General features: G+C 50.2%; 1 protein-coding gene across 1 annotated transcript in view; it reads left to right on the plus strand.

The window, feature by feature from the left end:
• klhl32 (kelch-like family member 32) overlaps window positions 1–19,370 on the plus strand; it is a 495,489-nt gene that overhangs the window by 408,649 nt on the left and 67,470 nt on the right. The gene's annotated exons all lie outside the window — the stretch shown is intronic.

A 19,370-nucleotide genomic window follows, 5' to 3' on the forward strand; every position in this document is an offset into this window, starting at 1 on the left:
AAGGGATTCGTTTGGTGGGAGTCAGACTCTAAGTCATCATCTTCTCCTGGTTGCCATACTCTTGACTGGAGTAGTCATGCTAAAGCTGCTTGGGGCAAATTGGGGTCCATCTCATCATTCCGGATGAGCCTGAACGAATTGTCTCGGTGCCAGTATTTTGTATTGAGGTTGGAGCTCCTGGGGGTTAATCCATAATCGTTGGGCGGTGGGTCTGGGTCAGGAGCTCTAATGTACGTTATTTTGAAGGGGTCGCTGGAATCATGTTTGGAGTCACTGGGAGTGGGGCCTGGTGCAGGGGTGCAATTGTAGCGTGGTGTGCTGGGGCTGTCGCTATCACTATTGCTGTCACTGTCAGTTGCGGGAAGGGTGAGGCGGATTCGTGCCTCTGGGGGTGGAGTCGTAGTCGTGTCTGAGGACGGGCTGGACAGGTTGGGGGAGGGAAGGAATACGTCGTTCATGGGCGGGGCGAGCTCATCTGCTGCTGCAAGCGAGATGTGGTGTGAATGGTTGTCCTGCGAGCCATAAGCCTTAAGCTGGTTTATGTGAAACCACGCAGACTTGCCATTGGGATAGGTGGTTTTATATACAGAGGGGCTTACTTTATCAGAGATGGAAAGGAATGAATTGGGGTTGTATAGGGATAGCATAACTTGCTGCCCTACTACAAACTCGGTGGCGTGTACTGTCTTATCAAAGCAAACTTTGCTTTGTTTCTTGCGGGTTCCAAGCCTAACGGCTGCTGCAAGCTGGGCTTATTTCACATTTTCTAAAATCTGTTGTATTGCTTTCTCATGTGTGAGGGTGGTGACTGCGGGGCTGGCCAAATCCAGTCCCAACAAATATTCTGTCCCTTTAATGGGGCGTCCGGTCATGAGGGTGTGGGGGGGTGTACCCTGTCGACGTGGATACCGTATTTCGAACGAACATTAATGCAAATGGGAGAACTGTGTCCCAGGTGCTGTTGTGTTTGTGGTAAACCACTGTTGCACCTATATTGGGTGATGTATGGTAGGACCTGTACTACAGGTACGATGGTAGCCCCTGCCTGCAGGCTCCGCCCAGTAGGCAGAGTATAAATATGTGTGTCCTCCGTGCAGCAGCCATTTCGCCAGCTGCTGTGGGAGGCCACACATCTTAGAGCAATAAAGCCGCAGTTGTATTCAACTCTTGTCTTTGTGCAATTGATCATGCATCAATTGATTACTCTATGATTTTCAGAAGATGTATCTACGTATCAAGCCGTATCGCCTGCAGCTGGATCCGCAATCAAGCGATGCCAAAAAGGACTTTCAGCACTGGCTAGCTTGTTTCGAGGCGTACATCAGCTCGGTGCCAATCCCTGTTCCGGAGGCTCAGGAAATACAGATACTGTACTCGAGATTGAGCTCCAAGGTCTTTCCACTGATCCAGGATGCGCCAAACTACGCCAAAGCCATGACACTACTCAAAGAAAATTACGCCCAGAAGGAGAACACGCTCTTCGCCAGGCACGTACTCACCACTCGCTCTCAACTCCCTGGTGAGTCAATAGAAGACTTCTGGCGAGCCCTAATCCCACTAGTCCTGGACTGTGACTGTCAGGCCGTTACAGCCACGGAACATTCAGACCTCCTTATGCGGGACGCTTTTGTTACTGGGATTGGGGCGGACCTCATACGCCAGCGACCTCTAGAGGGGGCCACGCTCGATCTCACAGAGACAAAGAAGCTAGCGCTCTCTATGCCGGTCGCCTCGCGCAATATCCAGGCCTACACCCCCAGTCGCGAGGCCCACCCCTCCTACACATTGTGGACCCCACAGACAACCGCCCCAGCGGCGGCCTTACCCAGCCAATACTCCTGTGCCACGCGCCAGCCAGCAAGCCCCGGGGGTCCCCGATGTTACTTTTGCGGCCAGCAGAAACACCCCCGCCAATGCTGCCCGGCCCACGCTGACCGTTGTAAGGCTTGCGGTAAGAAGGGGCACTTTGCCGCGGTGTGCCAGGCTCGCGCAGTCGCCGCTATCGCCCCCACCCCCCTTGTTTACGGACAATGGGCGCCGCCATCTTCTCCCCCTCAGACCAAGCACGGCCAGTGGGCGCCGCCATCTTCCCCTCCGCGCAACACATGCGGCCCATGGGCGCCGCCATCTTTTTCAAACCCTGCCACATGCGGCCCATGGGCGCCGCCATTTTGTCCTCCCCAAGATCTTCAGGCACCACCATCTTGTCTCCCCCACAGCACATGGGCACCACCAGCGTTCCAGGACCCGTGCCCCCCCGGACACCCCATCATCCGACACCAGCGACAACCAACCATGACTCGCCTCAGTGACCATCGACCAGTCTCGTCTGCACAACCTGGCTACCGCATCGACCAGCGTTAAAATCGACGGACACGTGACCTCTTGCCTGCTGGACTCCGGGAGCACCGAAAGCTTCATACACCCAGATACGGTAAGGCACGGCTGCCTCACGGAACACCCCGCCAAACAAAGAATCTCTCTGGCCTCCGGATCCCATCCAGGGCGTAGAATTCAGCGGCTTCCGCCTCTACGTCCTCCCTAATCACTGCGCTGCCCTACTACTCGGCCTGGACTTCCAGTATAACCTCCAGAGCCTAACCCTGAAATTCGGCGGGCCCCTACCGCCCCTTACTGTGTGCGGCCTTGTGACCCTAAAGGTCGATCCACCTTCCCTCTTCGCAAATCTAACCCCGGATTGCAAACCCGTCGCCACCAGGAGCAGATGGTACAGCACCCAGGACAGGACCTTCATCAGGTCCGAGGTCCAGCGGCTGCTTCAGGAGGGCATCATTGAGGCCAGCAACAGCCCCTGGAGAGCCCAAGTGGTAGTGGTTAAAACTGGGGAGAAACACCGAATGGTGGTGTACTACAGCCAGACCATCAATCGGTGCATGCAGCTCGACCCGTACCCCCTCCCACGCATATCTGATTTGGTCAATCAGATTGCACAGTACCAGGTCTTCTCAACGGTAGACCTCAAATCCGCCTACCCCCAGCTCCCCATCCGTAAAGCAGACCGTCCATACACTGCCTTCGAGACATACGGCCGCCTCTATCACTTCCTCAGGGTTCCCTTCGGCATCACCAACAGGGTATCGGTCTTCCAAAGGGAGATGGACCGAATGGTCGACTGGTACGGTTTGCGGGCCACCTTTCCGTACCTAGACAATGTCACCATCTGCGGCCATGATCAGCAGGACCACGATGCCAACCTTGCCAAATTTCTCCACACTGCCACTCTCCTAAACCTCACCTATAACAAGGAGAAGTGCGTGTTCAGTTTGAACCGCTTAGCCATCCTCGGCTATGTGGTCCAGAACGGAGGTCTGGGGACCGAACCCGACATCATGCGCCCTCTCATGGAGCTCCCCCTCCCCCACTGCCCCAAGGCCCTCAAACGCTGCCTGGGGTTCTTTACATGCTACGCCCAGTGGGTCTCACACTATGCGGACAAGGCCCGCCCACTCATACAGTCCACTCATTTTCCCCTGACGGCCGAGGCCCAACAGGCCTTCGCCCGTATCAGAGCCGATATCGCCAAAGCCGGCATTCACGCAGTAGACGAGACGCTGCCCTTTCAAGTGGAGTTCGATGCATCAGACGTTGCCCTAGCCGCCACCCTCAATCAGGCAGGCAGACCCTTGGCATTCTTTTCCCGCACCCTTCATGCCTCAGAAACTCGGCACTCATCAGTCGAAAAAGAGGCCCAAGCTATTATTGAAGCTGTGCTGCATTGGAGGCATTACCTGGCCAGCAGGAGATTCACTCTCCTCACTGACCAACGGCCAGTAGCCTTCATGTTCAATAACACACAGCGGGGCAAGATCAAGAATGATAAGATCTTGAGGTGGAGGATCGAGCTCTCCACCTACAATTGCGAGATTTTGTATCGCCCCAGCAAGCTCAACGAGCCCCCAGATGCCCTATCCTGAGGTACATGTGCCAGCGCACAAGTAGACCGACTCCGGGCCCTGCATGACAGCCTTTGTCACCGGGGAGTCACACGGTTGTACCATTTTATAAAGGCCCACAATCTGCCCTACTCCGTCGAGGAAACACAGACAATCACCAGGGACTGCCAGGTCTGTGCGAAGTGCAAGCCACACTTCTACCAGCCGGACCGTGCGCGCCTGGTGAAGTCCTCCCGCCCCTTTGAGCGCCTCAGCGTGGATTTCAAAGGGCCCCTCCCCTCCACCGACTGTAACACGTATTTTCTCAGTGTGGTCGATGAGTACTCCAGATTCCCCTTCGCCATCCCATGCCCCGACATGATGTCTGCCACCGTCATCAAAGCCCTCAACACAATCTGCGCTCTGTTCGGTTTCCCCGCCTGCACCACAGTGACAGGGGATTCTCATTCATGAGTGATGAGCTGTGTCAGTTCCTGCTCAGCAGGGGCATCGCCTCCAGTAGGACGACAAGCTGTAACCCCCGGGGAAACGGACAGGTAGAGAGGGAGAACGGTACGGTATGGAGGGCCGTCCAACTGGCCCTATGGTCCAGGAACCTCCCAGCCTCCCGCTGGCAGGAGGACCTCCCTGATGCACTACACTCCATTCAGTTACTACTGTGCACCGCCACTAACAACATACCCCATGAAAGTCTCATTGCCTTCCCCAGGAAGTCCACATCCGGGGTGTTGCTCCCGACTTGGCTCCCAGCTCCAGGACCCGTCCTTCTCCGTAGGCACGTCCGACTCCACAAGGCGGACCCGTTGGTGGAGAGGATGCAGTTGCTCCATGCAAACCCCCAGTATGCCTACGTGGCCTACCCCGATGGCCGTCAGGATACTGTCTCCCTCAGGGACCTGGCACCAGCAGGTTCCGCACACACACACCCGTCCGGCCCGGCGCCACCCTCCCCTCCCCCAGCGCTCCCAGCAGCAACCCCCCCCCCCCCCCCAGGACCATCCGTCCTGTCCCTGCCCACGCCCGAGGATGAAGAGGATTTTGGCACGCTCCCGGAGTCACCGAAGACCAGACCAGCATCGGCATCGCCGCCGCCACTCCGTCGCTCCCAGCAGCACATCAAGGCCCCGGACCGGTTGAATCTCTAACTGGTCCACTGGACTTCAAAAGACATTTTTTGTCTCACAAAAAGTGTACATGTAAAATTCAGTTGTTGTATATAATTCTCCACCACCCCCGCCGGACTCAATTTTAACAGGGGGTGAATGTGGTAAACCACTGTTGCACCTATTTGAGGTGATGTAATGTAGGACCTGTACTACATGTACGACGGTAGTCCTTGCCTGCTTGCTCCGCCCAGTCGACGGAGTATAAATATGTGTGTCCTCCGTGCAGCAGCCATTTTGCCAGCTGCTGTGGGAGGCCACACATCTTAGAGCAATAAAGCCTCAGTTGTATTCAACTCTCGTCTTTGTGCAATTGATCGTGCATCATTGTTGCACCATTTTTCTGAGGGTCGCTTTTAAAGTTCTGTTCATTCTTTCTACTATGCCGCTTGATTGGGGGTGGTATGCAATATGGAATTTTTTTATGCCAAAAATTGTAAGGACGTTTTTAATCACTCGTCCTGTAAAATGGGGGCCTTGATCGGACTCTATACTGCGTGGAAGTCCTCATTTTGTGAATGTGTGCTGAGTGAGGATTTTAGCTGTTGTTTTGGCTGTGTTTGTTCTGGATGGAAACGCTTCCACCCATTGTGTGAAGGTGTCCACCAACACATACTTGAAACCATTCCTGCAAGGGGTTAGGGATCCTATATAATCGATTTGCAAATTCATCCAGGGCTATTAACAGGGCAGGTGTGACTTAGCTGGCCTTTTCTTGCGTATCTGTCCGGATTGTTCTGGGCACAGATTAAGCAGTTCTCAATGTAGTGAGTCACATCAGTTTTTAAATCGGGCCACCAGCAGAAAGGTCTGAGGTGGGCTAGGGTAGCTTCAATGCCTTGGTGTCCATGGTTGTCATGGAACTGACAAATAATTTGATTCCTGTCCTGGCTAGGGACTACATAAATTCCATCTTTTAAAATCACACCGTCATGTGTGGTTAACGCGTTTTTATACTCATCATAAGGGGCTGGGAAGTTGCCTTTTAAAATTTCCCTGAGCTGTGTGTCTTTTTGGGCCTGTGCTAAATCCTGAATGTTGGTCTGTGAGACCTGAATCGGAGGGGTTCCAAAAGTGACTGTGTCTGGACCCTGCTTTTGCTAGGGCGCCTGCCTTAACGTTACCAGGGGGGAGGAAGAACGATGGTGGCTACGGACTTTGATAATTCCATATTTACAGTCTTTGGCCGTCTTCAGAATATGCTGGAGCAATGTGGCTGAGGGTCGGGGCTTTCCGTCTGTGGAAACGAATCTTCTAGTTTCCCACAGGGGTAGGAATTTGGTTAAACTGTTGCAAACATATAAACTGTCAGAATATATGTCGGCTGGGGTCGGAAACGAGTCAGGGTGTTCTACAACGTACGCTATGGCTGCCAGTTCTGCTGCCTGCGAGCCTAAATGTCCTGGCAATTTTAACAAAATCTCTTCCAGGGCGCGTCCCTGCGCGTCCTCTACATAAATACCGCAACCGGTAATCCTTTTTCCATTTAAAACTGTGGAGGAGCCATCCACATAGATTCTAAGGGGTGCGCATGTGTCTGTGGGCTGGAGTCTCTGAGGTATAGTACCTGCTTTCAGGGGAGCTGACTTCGGTACAAAGGGTCCTGAATTGTGCTTAGTGGAGATGATTTCATACTCACTCATCTGGGGTGCCTGCATATTGTAAATTGTCAGCGAGGAAAGTGTGGGTCTTTGTCCTCTTAACTGTTATGTCCCGTCCCTGTAAAAGAAGGGTCCAACGGGCTGCGTGGATCTGGCTGACTGTGCCATCCTTAAATCTACCATCTAGTTGTAGCTGTGTTGGGGTGTGTTCAGTGAGAATGGTGATGGGGTTGAGTCCTGTAATGTAGGCGAAGTATTGTACTGCCCAAAAAACTGCGAGCAGGTGCCTTTCGCAGGCAGAAAATCCTTGCTCGCCTGGGTCTAATACTCGTGAGGCGTATGCCATGGGGCCTAATCGGTCATGTCGTTCCTGGAGGAGCACGGCTGAAAGGGTTCGGTTGGTAGATACAACCTCAATTGCATACGGGGAAAGTGGATCTGGGACCTGTAATGCGGGGGCTGTGCTAAGGGCTCTTTTTAAAGCATCCACGGCACCCGTGTGCTGTGGAAGCCATTCCCAAGGTGCCTGCTTCTTGAGAAGTTCGGATAAAGGCGCTGCTTTTGTGGCAAAACCGTCGATGTGGTTTCTACAGTAGCCAACCAATCCTAGAAATGACCGGATGGCCGTGACATTATGGGGTAGGGGTAATTTGGCGATCGAGTCGATTCGTTTCTGCTCGATCTCGCGTTTGCCATATCTGATTACTGTTCCTAAGTAAATCACTTTTTCCTGTACAATCTGGGCCTTCTTGGGGTTTACTTTACAGCCAATTGTTTTAGGAGACCTAAAAGTTCAGCGAGAAGAGAAATGTGCTCTCCCTTTGTGTCCGTCTGTAAAACCAAATCATCTACATTTTGGATCAGACAATTGGGTCTGGAAAATTTTGCTAATCGATTTGCCAGCTGTCGGTGGAAAATGGAGGGGAGTTGTGGAAGACACGTCCACGTATATTGCTGTCCCTAGAATGTGAAAGCAAATTTGTATTGACATGCTTTATCCAATGGAATGGACCAAAAGCCGTTGCTAATGTCAAAACCAAATTTTTTTTTGACTGTAGTCCCTGTTTGAGCATGGTCTTGGGACTACGGTGGGGGCTGCTACTGGGGTTACTTTGTTCAGTTCTCGATAATCAATGGTCTGTCGCGATGATCCATCAGGTTTCCTGACGGGCCAAATTGGTGCATTATTCGTGGAGGCTACTGATCGGAATACGCCTTGATCAAGCAGACTCTGTATAACTTTTGAGATTTCTCCCTCTGCTTCTTGGGGGAAACCGTACTGCTTTTGGGGTCTGGGGTCGGGACCTGTAATATTTACCAAGCCAGCGATCTTACCACAGTCGCGTTTGTGCTGTGCAAATGCTGCTTTGTGTCGCTGCAGGACTTCCCTAACTTCTTTGTTCTGACTAGTGGCTCGAGGGTCGAACCAGAAGTCTCCTACTGCGCTAATCCTATTTTCATAGTCCCCAACTGTGAGCGTGGTGGGGGCTCGTGCTGCCTTTGCCATTCTCCACACACATCGGATCGAATGAGAGGTTATGGGAGCTCATAAAGTCAATGCCTAAAATGTGTTCGGCTGTCTGGGGTAGATCGACCAGAACTACGGGGTGTTTTGTTTTAATGTTCCCTATCTGGATTGCTACAGGGGCTGTGATGTGTCCCTGCTGTAAATGCCCTGTAAAACCGCTGAGTGTAATGGTGTCTGTCGTGGGCAACGTGTCTCGCTGAAACATCATGGAGGAATTGAGCATGGTGGGGGACCCTCCTGTGTCCCAAAGGAATTCTACGGGGTGTCCCTGGACTGTGCCTGCCACTACCGGTCTACCGGACTTGTCACAAAGGGTGTCGCAGACCCAAGTTGGGGAGCCCGAACACTGTCAGTCGGTGCCGTTCATATCTGTGCTGTCCGCACAGGAGCTAATACTATGGATTGGCTTTGCCCTATTCTTATTTAGGATGCCTGTCTGCTGGTTTCTCTGCTGTTTCTGGGGGGCCTTGACATTCTCGTGTGAAGTGTCCTAATTGGCCGCAATTTTAACACTCCTGGGACATGGGTTGTTGTGGGCTGTTTCTTCCCTCATTAACACATGCGGGGTTCTGGTGCATCCTAACTGGATGCATGTCTGCCTGTTCTTCCTCTGTTTTAACAAACGCTGTTTTGCCTTGGATGGATAGTTCCCAAGTGCAGGACAATCTCTTTAAAACCCATTTTTCGTTGTGGACCTCGCCTGAGGGGTCGTAATTTGCGCAAGCTCTCTCTCCTGCCTCTGTTGCATGAGAGGATGCGGGTCCATTTGGCCATATTATCTGGGGACAAATGGGCGCGGGCTAACTCTCCAAACACTGCAGCAAAATGAATCCACAAGCGTCCAGCAGACGCTGTGGGGTACTCTGTCTTCTTTTGCCTACACTTGTTTAGGCCTTCTACGGGGTCTCCTTTGTTATAGCCGATCCCCTCTAGGATCGCTGTATGCATTTCTTCTAGTGTGCCTCCTCCTACGATTTGCGGGTCGGGAAGGGCTGCCATGACTGAAGGATCGAGGCTCAAAACCGTGAGCTTCACTTGCTCCTTTTCATCCAGGCCATACATGGTCACCTGTTTTACCCTTGCAAAGAACTGGTGGGGGTCCGATGTGGGTAGGAACGTGTTGTGGGTAGGAACGGTGTTATTTTCTCACACGCGTCCCGTAATTTGGTGATGGTTAATGGGGTAGTGTATAGGAAATCTGGGTCTCCTTCTGTTGTGGCCCTACGCTGTGTGGTTACAGGGTTCATACGGGTGTGTTCTGCCTGTGCAGTCTGGGGTTGGGGTACTTTTCTCTTTTGTGGCTTTTCCTGTGTACATGAGCCATGTACATATCTGTGGGCAGTCTCGTTTAACTCCTGCCAATCGGGGCCGTTTTCCTGGTCTAACTGGGGTCCAACTGTGCTCTGGAACCCATTCTGAACAGAAAGCAGAGATTGCAGTTCTGCAATTTGCTTCCGGCACTTTGCATGATCTACCGAGCTCTGCCTTTGTTCTGTCGTGGAAGTGTGGAGTGCTCGTAGGGCTGCTTTTAAGTCGTTACACTGTTTCTGCCCAACCTGTTGTTCGGTTTCCAGTCTTACCAACACCGCGCGCTGCGTGTCTTGGTAGGCCTTGTCATATTGGAACTGAAAGCTGCTCAAATGGGCGAGACAAGATTGGTGTGCCCGCTTGGCATCAGCCATCTCCTTGTCCCCCGCCGCTAACTGCTCTCTCAGTTCCCTGTTCCCTCTCTCATACTCACTCACGTCTCCTTCTCTATTCTTGTCTCTCTCCTCAATCTCTCTACGGAGCGTCCTAACGACCTCCTCTGTGCCTCGCAATTGTGCCAAGCAGGACACAATTGCCATCGGCTTGCGAGCTTTCCCTAAACTCTTCCTATGGATCTCTGTCAGGTTCTCCCACCAAGTATGTCCTATACTTCCAGGACCTGTTTCGTCATTCACGCAGAATTCACTCCCGAGGAGCCATCCTTTCCGTTTGAGGTACTTTCTGATTTCCTCTTCCCATACGGGACACTGTCCTACTCTACTGGTCGCTGCGACCTCAAATTCTTGGGGGTTCATAAGGCGTTCCATTGCCTTCATTGCCATTTTTCTCGCTATCTCTGGGGTCTATTGAATTTGGAACAGGGGGTGATAAAGTGGTGATGTAAACACGGGCATGACTTACGCTAATTTCTGGCCTACAAAACTCCTGACAGTTTTACGCAACAAAATCTCTCTGGTTTACCTTATCCCTGTTAGTAAGCATGCAATAACACACTTCCGAATCTTGGACGTTTGATCAGGATTGTTCTTACACTTGTGGTTTTTCTGTTTCAATTGGATTCTAATTCAAATTTGGGTTCTCTCAGAGTGACTGGGCCGCTTCTAGGTCGAGTCCCACCAGAGTCGCCAGTAAATGTTACTCTGTTTCTCTGGTTCTAAATATGGTGGTCAATATGGTCGCCTTCCTTAATCCTAATTACGTTTGCTTTAGCGTCACCAGATATCTTTCGATACCGCCACAAGGTTCAAACCCAAATACTGATCAAAGAGCCAATACACCAGTTAGCTAGTTCAAAGTCAATACTATTTATTTGCACACACAGTAATACCTACTCATGCACAAAATACTACAAACTAAACTATCTCGAACGCTAACGCCTATACGTAGCTTCGGGTGCCCACTCAGTCAGAGAAACAATGGCCATTGTTCGGATCTGAGGTTGCTGGGTTCGAAGTGGTACAGAAGAACAGCTCAGGTCATCCGTCTGGTAGCAAGAGTTGACCTTGGACTTACTTGCTTCTGGTGTAGCTGGTGGACGGGTCTCTCCGCTTTGAGAGCCAAGTCCAAGAGAGCGATTCTCTCTCTGGGCCGCCTTCTTATACCCAAAGGGGTTTCGCGCGCTTTTGGCCTTGAACTTGGCCCCAATTAATTGGGACGTATCTTGATCACTCGTATTGATCTTGACCAATAAAGGGGTGGGTACCCTGATGGCTGGGCGGGTCCTCTGTGGCCGTTGACCATGCTTTGTTTACGCTTTCGGTTTGGGGAACTGGCGCCATGTCTGGTGCTAGATCGGTTGCTTGAGTATCTTTCCTTTGTTCCCGGGGATAGGCCATCAATATGTTAATTGCCCTACAGTTTCAGTCCCGTTTGGGAGCTATTTCTTCAATATGCATACAGGCTCTGTGCCTGCTTGCTTTCTTAACATTGTCCGTAGTTCCCTTCATTCATTGCGGGCATCCATTTTGTATTCTGGAAATGGCCATCCCAGATGGCTACAGTGTGACCGTCTCCACCCCCAAAAACTTCAAAGCCTCTGAAAGAGCCATTGGCCACAACACACTCCCTACTTAAACTGAAATACCACACCCGAAAAGCAACCACAATATGCTCACCCCTCACTGTCTTTAAGTTCACTAAGCCAATCCATTAGATAGACTTTTATCCCCCTCGAGCCCCAAATTTGTTATGGGCCAGGGTTTAGAGAACCCCAAAGTATATCATGGAGTTCACCTGACCCACAACTTTTAATGGATTGCGGTATGGGGAGCACACGGCCCACTCTACAGGTGTGGTACAGCAGAAATGGAAAAGTAATTTTTTAAAGCAAAACAATGTTTATTCTTTGAATTTAAACCATTCAGTGAACATCTTAGCAACCATTAATTCAAATACAACCCCCAAAGATTACAACACTAAGTAAACCTTTAAGCTTTCCTTTTTAACATCCATACGACTTAAAAACAAAACCTTTATCAGAAGCACATCAGGTTAAAGTCACTACTGTTATTAGTTATAAATCACCAGGATCGATGTTACAGTCTTTAGATTCCAGAGAGAGATTCATACACCTTCTGGCTGTGACTGCAGCTATCCAGCTCTGAAAACTAAACTACAACACGCCCTGCAGCAAACAGTCTAAAACGAAAGTAAAAAGCTGACAGACAGCCCAACTCCACCCACTCTCTGACATCACTGCAGTTGTAAACACCCATTTCTTAAAGATACTCTCACTACAGATATTTATATACACACCCATTTATAAACACCTATTTCTGAAAGGTACACCCACATGACAGGGACTGAAGAATCCAGCCCCTTATTCTGATATATCCATTCATAATACCAAAGAACAAAGAACAAAGAACAAAGAAATGTACAGCACAGGAACAGGCCCTTCGGCCCTCCAAGCCCGTGCCGACCATACTGCCCGACTAAACTACAATCTTCTACACTTCCTGGGTCCGTATCCTTCTATTCCCATCCTATTCATATATTTGTCAAGATGCCCCTTAAATGTCCCTATCGTCCCTGCCTCCACTACCTCCTCCGGTAGTGAGTTCCAGGCACCCACTACCCTCTGCGTAAAAAACTTGCCTCGTACATCTACTCTAAACTTTGCCCCTCTCACCTTAAACCTATGCCCCCTAGTAATTGACCCCTCTACCCTGGGGAAAAGCCTCTGACTATCCACTCTGTCTATGCCCCTCATAATTTTGTATACCTCTATCAGGTCGCCCCTCAACCTCCTTCGTTCCAGTGAGAACAAACCGAGTTTATTCAATCGCTCCTCATAGCTTATGCCCTCCATACCAGGCAACATTCTGGTAAATCTCTTCTGCACCCTCTCTAAAGCCTCCACATCCTTCTGGTAGTGTGGCGACCAGAATTGAACACTATACTCCAAGTGTGGCCTAACTAAGGTTCTATACAGCTGCAACATGACTTGCCAATTCTTATACTCAATGCCCCGGCCAATGAAGGCAAGCATGCCGTATGCCTTCTTGACTACCTTCTCCACCTGTGTAGCCCCTTTCAGTGATCTGTGGACCTGTACTCCTAGATCTCTTTGACTTTCAATACTCTTGAGGGTTCTACCATTCACTGTATATTCCCTACCTGCATTAGCCCTTCCAAAATGCATTACCTCACATTTGTCCAGGTTAAACTCCATCTGCCATCTCTCCGCCCAAGTCTCCAGACAATCTAAATCCTGCTGTATCCTCAGACAGTCCTCATCGCTATCCGCAATTCCACCAACCTTTGTGTCGTCTGCAAACTTACTAATCAGACCAGTTACATTTTCCTCCAAATCATTTATATATACTACAAAGAGCAAAGGTCCCAGCACTGATCCCTGTGGAACACCACTGGTCACAGCCCTCCAATTAGAAAAGCATCCCTCCATTGCTACCCTCTGCCTTCTATGGCCTAGCCAGTTCTGTATCCACCTTGCCAGTTCACCCCTGATCCCGTGTGACTTCACCTTTTGTACTAGTCTACCATGAGGGACCTTGTCAAAGGCCTTACTGAAGTCCATATAGACAACATCTACTGCCCTACCTGCATCAATCATCTTAGTGACCTCCTCAAAAAACTCTATCAAGTTAGTGAGACACGACCTCCCCTTCACAAAACCGTGCTGCCTCTCACTAATACGTCCATTTGCTTCCAAATGGGAGTAGATCCTGTCTCGAAGAATTCTCTCCAGTAATTTCCCTACCACTGAAGTAAGGCTCACCGGCCTGTAGTTCCCGGGATTATCCCTGCCACCCTTCTTAAACAGAGGAACAACATTGGCTATTCTCCAGTCCTCCGGGACATCCCCTGAAGACAGCGAGGATCCAAAGATTTCTGTCAAGGCCTCAGCAATTTCCTCTCCAGCCTCCTTCAGTATTCTGGGGTAGATCCCATCCGGCCCTGGGGACTTATCTACCTTAATATTTTTTAAGACACCCAACACCTCGTCTTTTTGGATCACAATGTGACCCAGGCTATCTACACCCCCTTCTCCAGACTCAACATCTACCAATTCCTTCTCTTTGGTGAATACTGATGCAAAGTATTCATTTAGTACCTCGCCCATTTCCTCTGGCTCCACACATAGATTCCCTTGCCTATCCTTCAGTGGGCCAACCCTTTCCCTGGCTACCCTCTTGCTTTTTATGTAAGTGTAAAAAGCCTTGGGATTTTCCTTAACCCTATTTGCCAATGACTTTTCATGACCCCTTCTAGCCCTCCTGACTCCCTGCTTAAGTTCCTTCCTACTTTCCTTATATGCCACACAGGCTTCGTCTGTTCCCAGCCTTTTAGCCCTGACAAATGCCTCCTTTTTCTTTTTGACGAGGCCTACAATATCATTCGTCATCCAAGGTTCCCGAAAATTGCCGTATTTATCTTTCTTCCTCACAGGAACATGCCTGTCCTGTATTCCTATCAACTGACACTTGAAAGCCTCCCACATGTCAGATGTTGATTTGCCCTCAAACATCCGCCCCCAATCTATGTTCTTCAGTTCCCGCCTAATATTGTTATAATTAGCCTTCCCCCAATTTAGCACATTCATCCTCGGACCACTCTTATCCTTGTCCACCAGTACTTTAAAACTTACTGAATTGTGGTCACTGTTACCGAAATGCTCCCCTACTGAAACATCTACCACCTGGCCGGGCTCATTCCCCAATACCAGGTCCAGTACCGCCTCTTCCCTAGTTGGACTGTTTACATATTGTTTTAAGAAGCCCTCCTGGATGCTCCTTACAAACTCTGCCCCGTCTAAGCCCCTGGCACTAAGTGAGTCCCAGTCAATATTGGGGAAGTTGAAGTCTCCCATCACCACAACCCTGTTGTTTTTACTCTTTTCCAAAATCTGTCTACCTATCTGCTCCTCTATCTCCCGCTGGCTGTTGGGAGGCCTGTAGTATACCCCCAACATTGTGACTGCACCCTTCTTATTCCTGATCTCTACCCATATAGCCTCACTGCCCTCTGAGGTGTCCTCTCGCTGTATAGCTGTGATACTCTCCTGAACAAGTAGCGCAACTCCGCCTCCCCTTTTACATCCCCCTCTATCCCGCCTGAAACATCTAAATCCTGGAACGTTTAGCTGCCAATCCTGCCCTTCCCTCAACCAGGTCTCTGTAATGGCAACAACATCATAGTTCCAAGTAGTAATCCAAGCTCTAAGTTCATCTGCCTTACCCGTAATGCTCCTTGCATTAAAACATATGCACTTCAGGCCACCAGACCCGCTGTGTTCAGCAACTTCTCCCCGTCTGCTCTGCCTCAGAGCCACACTGTCCATATTCCCTAGTTCTCCCTCAACGCTCTCACCTGCTGACCTATTGCTCCCGTGCCCACCCCCCTGCCATACTAGTTTAAACCCTCCCGTGTGACACTAGCAAATCTCGCGGCCAGGATATTTATGCCTCTCCGGTTTAGATGCAACCCGTCCATCTTATACAGGTCACACCTGCCCCGGAAGAGCTCCCAGTGGTCCAGATAACAGAAACCCTCCCTCCTACACCAGCTGTTTAGCCACGTGTTTGTCTGCTCTATCTTCCTATTTCTAGCCTCACTGGCACGTGGCACAGGGAGTAATCCCGAGATTACAACCCTCGAGGTCCTGTCTTTTAACTTTCTGCCTAGCTCCCTGAACTCCTGCTGCAGGACCTCATGCCCCTTCCTGCCTATGTCGTTAGTACCAATATGTACAACGACCTCTACCTGTTTGCCCTCCCCCTTCAGGATTCCCTCTACCCGTTCGGAGACATCCTGGACCCTGGCACCAGGGAGGCAACATACCATCCTGGAGTCTCTTTCACGTCCACAGAAGCGCCTATCTGTTCCCCTGACTATAGAGTCCCCTATAACTATTACTCTTCTGCGCTTTGACCCTCCCTTCTGAACATCAGAGCCAGCCGTGGTGCCACTGCTCTGGCTGCTGCTGTTTTCCCCTGATAGGCTATCCCCCCCGACAGTATCCAAAGGGGTATATCTGTTCGAGAGGGGGACAACCACAGGGGATTCCTGCACTGACTGCCTGCCCTTTCTGGTGGTCACCCATTTCTCTGCCTGCACCTTGGGTGTGACCACACTTACATAACTGCGATCTATGACGCTTTCCGCCACCTGCATGCTCCTAAGTGCATCCAATTGCTGCTCCAACCGAACCATGCGGTCTGTGAGGAGCTGCAGTTGGGTGCACTTTCTGCAGATGAAGCCATCCAGGACGCTGGAAGCCTCCCGGACCTGCCACATCTCACAGTCAGAGCACAGCACCCCTCTAACTGACATTGCGTCAATTAATTAAAATTTGTCTTTTTTTTTTTATAAATACTTTTTTTTTTTAAATTACAAAGTTACTGTCAACTATCTGTTTCCTAGCACTAGATTTCTAATAGAAATGCGATAGCTAACTATAATATCCTCCGATCTCTGGCTTAGATATCCTCTAAATTATAATTAAGTTATTATGCTTAATTAGTTCCCAAATAGTCAAAAAAATTTAGGTTAGAATCCCAACCAGCCACTCAGGTCACAGCTTTTCTGTGATGTCACTTCAGTTTCCCCCCCCGACACACACAATTTGAAAAAAAGGTATAAAAGTAAAAATCACTTGCTTACCTTCTGAGATGTTCTCAGGTACTCTCGCTGACAGAGACTGCTCCTCCACCTCCAATCCTTGGCCTGCACAATGCTAATAATATAGAATATGGCACTTACCTTACACCAATGGGTCTTATTATTAGGTTAGAGGAGGAGGGTGGGTGGGAGACACTACACGTGTATTGTCTCGGGTTTCCTCTCCACCAGAATTTATTGGGGGGGGGGGGGGGACTTGCCAGAGGTCGAACTTCCGGTTCCCGCCGAAATCCAAAGGGCTGCTCCTGTAAAGGTAAGTGGTTTTAAAGTCGCTACTCACCTCCAAGAAGGCCCCTGCGCACCGCTGCCGCCGAAATCCAAAGGGCTGCTCCTGTAAAGGTAAGAGCTTTTAAACTAACTACTCACCTCCCAGAAGGCCCCTGCGCACCGCTGCCGCCGAAATCCAAAGGGCTGCTCCTGTAAAGGTAAGAGCTTTTAAACTAACTACTCACCTCCCAGAAGGCCCCTGCGCACCGCTGCCGCCGAAATCCAAAGGGCTGCTCCTGTAAAGGTAAAGGTAAAGGTAAGTGGTTTTTAAACCTAGTATCATGCAGGTACAGCTAAGTTACATCATTTCAGTCTTTTTGTCCTTTACCCTAGGATGGGTGAAAGGATTTGTATCATGAAATTAATGCTATTGGCGCGATTTACTGGCCTCTTCCCGCCGGGACGTGACCAGTAGATCCCGGTAGAAGCCTCTCCCGGGATTCCTGACTGTCGTTACACCTTGCGAGATCTAACCAGACCTTGAGACCTTGCGAGAGCTTGCGATCTGGTCCCGCCCATAATGGGTGGGACACAGACTCGCACAGTTAAATGAGCTTAAAAGCCCACTTAATTATTTATTCATTTATTTATTTATTTTTAAATGCATTTTATTCAAACTTGTAACAAAGTAGGTTACAACAAATAAACACCCCGGGAAACATTCTTACCAACAACCAACTATACAATTTGTACAGATTTTTCTCCCTTTTCACCCCTCCCCATCACCACCCCCCCCCCCCACCCCCCCCCCCCACCCCCCCCCACCCCCCCCCCACCCCCACCCCCACCCTGCGACGAACAGCTCCTCAAACACGGTCACAAACATCCCCCACTTTTTCGCAAACTCCCCTGCTAAGCCCCTTAACTCATACTTTATCTTCTCTAACCGCAGGAAGTCATACAGGTCACCCAACCATGCTGCTACCCCAGGTGGCAATGCCGACCGCCACCCCAGCAAAATTTGTCGCCGTGCAATCAGAGGGGCGAAGGCCAAGACATTGGCCTTCCTCCTCTCCATGAGGTCCGGCTTCTCTGAAATCCCAAATATCGCCACCAAAGGGTCTGAGTCCACTCCCCCCTCCACTATCCTGGCTAAGACCCCGAACACTCCAGCCCAGAATCTTCCCAATTTTTCACAACCCCAAAACATGTGCACATCATTCGCTGGCCCCTGCCCACACCTCTCACACTCATCTGCTAAGCCCACTTAATTATGTCTATGCTAGATTGAATGGCCATCCGGCATCTTCCGGCCTCGCTGAGGAGACCCCATCCGGGCACCGTTTAACACTGGTTCCCACAAATGGACCAGGCAGAACGGCACTTGGGAATGCCTCCCAAGCGATCGGGTGGTCAGCCGCTGGGCAGGATGGCACCCTGGCATGCCAGCCAGGCAGTGCCATCCAGGCACCAGCCGGGCACTGCTTGGGTGCCCAGGCAGTGGTGCCAAGGTGGCATTTTGCCTGTTTCAGGGATCGGTCTAGGACGTGCCCTGTCCATGTGAGCATGGGGTGCAGCAGGGCCGTGGACCCCCTTATATAGGCATTGGGGTCCGAAATAGCAATAAAGTGCTGTTAGATAGTGGGGTCATTCCCGGCGCTATCGGCTGGGAACGACCCCGCTGATCCCGGCCAGAACAAATTCTGAATGTCATTGATTCATTTGCGTATCATTACAGTTTGATTTCTTACAATCTTACATTTAAAGTAGATTAGCCATTCACATTGTTAAGTAATATGTTCCCCTCTGAGAATTTGGTAAAATCACCAAAAAAAGTGAGCAGATGGCATTATGGGGCAGAAATAGAATCTATTGATGGCTACATTGATATAGTGTCCAATAAGGAACAGAGTGTAGCTCTTGGTTTAATCTTATTCTGTTTCCAAGTTAACTGATCTCAGCAAAAAGAAGCGAAACATGGTTTCAGGTTTAGGTAGAAAAACAATCAGTGGAAGTTTCTAGTCCTGTTGCTGCTCGTGCCCTGTAGGCCCTGGGCCCTTGGCCCCCTGCTGAGTGGTCTGTGGACATTGGGTGAGGATGAGACTGATCTCACCTCTGATGAATCTTCTCCATGTTGGGATAGCCTGCTTACAGTCACTGTGTAGACTCGCGTGTAAATAATGGCCACTTGAGTCAAATACTGTAGGACATAGCTCAGTATATCCATAGAACAATAACAATTGGGCAGCACGATGGCGCAGTGGGTTAGCCCTGCTGCCTCATGGCGCCGAGGTCCCAGGTTCGATCCCAGCTCTGGGTCACTGTCCGTGTGGAGTTTGCACATTCTCCCCGTGTTTGCTTGGGTTTCGCCCCCACAACCCAAAAATGTGCAGGGTAGGTGGATTGGCCACGCTAAATTGCCCCTTAATTGGAAAAAATTAATTGGGTACACTAAATTTATTTTAAAAATAGAACAATAGCAATTGGCACTTCAAACACTCCAGTCAGCCTCATATTGAGAGAAAGTTCTTTGAAGGTTATGCAT

Source organism: Scyliorhinus torazame, chromosome 4 (assembly GCF_047496885.1).
Source record: "Scyliorhinus torazame isolate Kashiwa2021f chromosome 4, sScyTor2.1, whole genome shotgun sequence".
NCBI lineage: Eukaryota > Metazoa > Chordata > Chondrichthyes > Carcharhiniformes > Scyliorhinidae > Scyliorhinus > Scyliorhinus torazame.